The following is a 4,614-nucleotide window of genomic DNA, read 5'->3' on the forward strand; positions in this document are numbered from 1 at the left end:
TGACTGGTGGCACTGATGACTGGTTTCACTGATGACTGGTGGCACTGATGACTGGTGGCACTGACGACTGGTGGCACTGATGACTGGTGGCACTGATAAACGGTGGCACTGATGACTGGTGGCACTGATGAACGGTGGCACTGATGACTGGTGGCACTGATGACTGGTGGCACTGATGACTGGTGGCACTAATGACTGGTGGCACTGATGAACGGTGGCACTGATGACTGGTGGCACTGATGAACGGTGGCACTGATGACTGGTGGCACTGTTAACTGGTGGTACTGATTAACGGTGGCACTGATGACTGGTGGCACTGATGACTAATGGCACTGATGAACGGTGGCACTGATGACTGGTGGCACTGATGAACGGTGGCACTGATGACTGGTGGCACTGATGACTGGTGGCACTGTTAACTGGTGGCACTGATGACGGGTGGCACTGATGACTGGTGGCACTGATGACTGGTGGCACTGATGACTGGTGGCACTGATGAACGGTGGCACTGTTAACTGGTGTCACTGATGACTGGTGTCACTGATGACTGGTGTCACTGATGACTGGTGGCACTGATGACTGGTGGCACTGATGACTGGTGGCACTGATGAACGGTGGCACTGATGACTGGTGTCACTGATGACTGGTGTCACTGATGACTGGTGGCACTGATGATTGGTGGCACTGATGACTGGTGGCACTGATGACTGGTGGCACTGTTAACTGGTGGTACTGATTAACGGTGGCACTGATGACTGGTGGCACTGATGAACGGTGGCACTGATGACTGGTAGCACTGATGACTGGTGGCACTGATGAACGGTGGCACTGATGACTGGTGGCACTGATGACTGGTTTCACTGATGACTGGTGGCACTGATGACTGGTGGCACTGATGACTGGTGGCACTGATGACTGGTGGCACTGATAAACGGTGGCACTGATGACTGGTGGCACTGATGAACGGTGGCACTGATGACTGGTGGCACTGATGACTGGTGGCACTGATGACTGGTGGCACTGATGACTGGTGGCACTGATGACTGGTGGCAATGATGAACGGTGGCACTGATGACTGGTGGCACTGATGACTGGTGGCACTGATGACTGGTGGCACTGATGAACGGTGGCACTGATGACTGGTGGCACTGATGACTGGTGGCACTGATGACTGGTGGCACTGATGACTGGTGGCACTGATGACTGGTGGCACTGATGAACGGTGGCACTGATGACCGGTGGCACTGATGACTGGTGGCACTGATGACTGGTGGCACTGATGACTGGTGGCACTGATGAACGGTGGCACTGATGAACGGTGGCACTGATGACTGGTGGCACTGATGAACGGTGGCACTGATGACTGGTGGCACTGATGACTGGTGGCACTGATGACTGGTGGCACTGATGACTGGTGGCACTGATGACTAGTGGCGCTGGTGGCACTGATGACTGGTGGCACTGGTGGCACTGATGACTGGTGGCACTGTTAACTGGTGGCACTGATGACTGGTGGCACTGATGAACGGTGGCACTGATGACTGGTGGCACTGATGAACGGTGGCACTGATGAACGGTGGCCCTGATGACTGGTGGCAATGATGAACGGTGGCACAGATGACTGGTGGCCCTGATGACTGGTGGCACTGATGACTGGTGGCACTGATGACTGGTGGCAATGATGAACGGTGGCACTGATGAATGGTGGCACTGATGACTGGTGGCACTGATGAACGGTGGCACTGATGAACGGTGGCACTGATGACTGGTGGCACTGATGACTGGTGGTACTGATGACTGGTGGCACTGATGAACGGTGGCACTGATGACTGGTGGCACTGATGACTGGAGGCACTGATGACTGGTGGCGCAGATGACTGGTGGCACTGATGACTGGTGGCACTGATGACTGGTGGTACTGATGACTGGAGGCACTGATTAACGGTGACACTGATGACTGGTGGCACTGATGACTGGTGGCACTGATGACTGGTGGTACTGATGACTGGTGGCACTGATGAACGGTGGCACTGATGACTGGTGGCACTGATGACTGGAGGCACTGATGAACGGTGGCACTGATTAACGGTGACACTGATGACTGGTGGCACTGATGACTGGTGGCACTGATGACTGGTGGCACTGATGACTGGTGGCACTGATGAACGGTGGCACTGATGACTGGTGGCAATGATGAACGGTGGCACAGATGACTGGTGGCCCTGATGACTGGTGGCTCTGATGACTGGTGGCACTGATGACTGGTGGCACTGATGAACGGTGGCACTGATGAATGGTGGCACTGATGACTGGTGGCACTGATGAACGGTGGCACTGATGAACGGTGGCACTGATGACTGGTGGCACTGATGACTGGTGGCACTGATGACTGGTGGCACTGATGAACGGTGGCACAGATGACTGGTGGCCCTGATGACTGGTGGCACTGATGACTGGTGGCACTGATGACTGGTGGCACTGGTGGCACTGATGAACGGTGGCACTGATGAACGGTGGCACTGATGACTGTGGTGTAAACAGTTTCTAATACGCAGAAAATGAAATGGAAAAATTTGCGGTGATAGAGATAATACGATATTGACGTTTCTGTGAATAAAGGTGCAGAGATATAACTCAATCCCACACCACAGAGGTGCAGAGGAACTTTCATTTATCATAAATATTGCCATGAGAAAATCAATAAGAAAATCAATAACTCTTACAAGATACGATTAACGCTATGCAGATGAACTTCGCGTCCAATAGTGCTCTGATGACCTCAAGTGCAGCTGAAATCCTACAGAGCCTCTGGTACCTATCAGAGCCACTGGTAATCTACAGAGCCTCTGGTAACCTAAAGAGGTTTTGATAACATCTAGAAACAGTTGCCACAGAGTGACACCGGGTTGTGGTTCCCCCGAGATGCACTGACACCCTGAGAATACTCTGGTGTTCAGGAGACTCACAATACGACCTGTGATCCATACACGGATCAATAGCAGCATCCGGCACACAGCATCACAGACATCCTTTCGTTAAGTAACGGTGAGTACACTGACCTTTCTGGTGTTGTGTCCGGTGTAAACTGGAGATTATCATTAATTCTAAAAAATATTGACTGTGAAGACCTCCGTGTAATTATATAATTTAAACCCCTTAATTAAACGCACTCATGTCGACCAGAACACATCCAAGCATTCATACAACACACACTATTACATGCTGCTGTCAAACACGCATATATACACTGTAATTTGGTGTGAACTGTACATGTTTAAAACAAAACGTGAAAAATAATGCAATGTATGCACAGTATTACTTAACAGGACAGGAATGTATAAACCAAGAAGTATACCACTTCAGAGTGGCATACTGTGAAGTATACCACTTCACAGTGGTATACTGTGATGTACACCACTGTGAAGTTGATGCTTTTGCTAAGATTGCAGTAAATCAAGACAGTGTTCAACGTAATTTTGAGTCTTCAAATAACTTAAAAACACCATTAGACGAGAACTCGTATAAAGATTTGAAGCAGAACAGTGCGTACAGGAACTAGCAGATCCATTGTGTATCACAATGTAATGTGTCAAGTAAAACATGTTTGTGGAACAAGTAACAAAGTCAGCAGACGAACAGTCGTTGTCACACCTCCAAAACCACTTGGCTGCAAGTGTCTCTGGCAGTTCGGTGTATATAGTGCAACAATAATTAATAAAGTGTGTGGACAAAGACAGGGACACACTTTGTCACATCTTAGACTGTGACAAAATGTTGCCATTAAGGTATAACTCTAAACTCACGCTGCATGAAATTGCAGGTCATCTTATACCCAACGAAAAAATATCTGTAAGCCTTGCAATGTTTCCATGTTTCGCTTCCAGTAGATAAATGACTTGAGATTTAGGAACAGTGTAGTGTGAAGACTAATAATAAGAAACAGCAACTTTTCTGAGCCATTGTAATACCTCCATAGCTAAAACACTTATGTTCTCGCGAAAAGACCAACCATTAAAAGCTATTATTTGATCTGATCTGAAACCTAAGTTGTTAATGTATAATGATTAATTGTAAATTCACAGCTATTAAATTCAAAATAATCTGTAAATAACTGATATTATAATTACAAGATGTGCATGATAGATATAATTGTTAATGTTGAGGTCATTAACAATAATACCTGTTGAGGTCTGATAAAGATCTTTTGTGCCCTCTGTAATCCTTTTTTGCATTAACTCTCACAGGATGAATATAAAGTGTACAATAAACTAGCCACCTCCGTCGGCAAAAAAAAATAAATCAATAAATAAATAACAATTATGATAATTAAGTAAATATCCTAATTTATAACACGTTGTTATAAAGAGGTTACTTCATTCAGTTCAAAGCCATGAATCATTAATACGCTTTTGCTAAGTAGATGCGAATCGTTCTTGTAAATGATGGTTGGAGCTTAGAGCATGACGGCAACTATAGCTGGTGTGATGATATTCTCCTTGAATAACCCTTCAACATTTCCTACTCATTATCAACATCTTACTCGGCAGTTGCCATTATCCCAATACTCTCCATTGATATCATGTTAAATAGAGTGTTTCCCAACATTCTCTATTA

The 4,614-nt window shown here is 46.8% G+C and overlaps 1 protein-coding gene across 1 annotated transcript in view; it reads left to right on the plus strand.

The window, feature by feature from the left end:
• The first annotated feature begins 2,628 nt into the window (after positions 1 to 2,628).
• The window catches only part of LOC123762162 (uncharacterized), a 530,605-nt gene continuing 528,619 nt past the window's right edge, over positions 2,629 to 4,614 (plus strand). Inside the window, exon 1 of the mRNA XM_069335633.1 lies at positions 2,629 to 3,045. The gene's annotated coding sequence lies outside the window, so the exon portion shown is untranslated. The remainder of the gene's footprint in view (positions 3,046 to 4,614) is intronic.

Source organism: Procambarus clarkii, chromosome 34 (assembly GCF_040958095.1).
Source record: "Procambarus clarkii isolate CNS0578487 chromosome 34, FALCON_Pclarkii_2.0, whole genome shotgun sequence".
Lineage (NCBI taxonomy): Eukaryota > Metazoa > Arthropoda > Malacostraca > Decapoda > Cambaridae > Procambarus > Procambarus clarkii.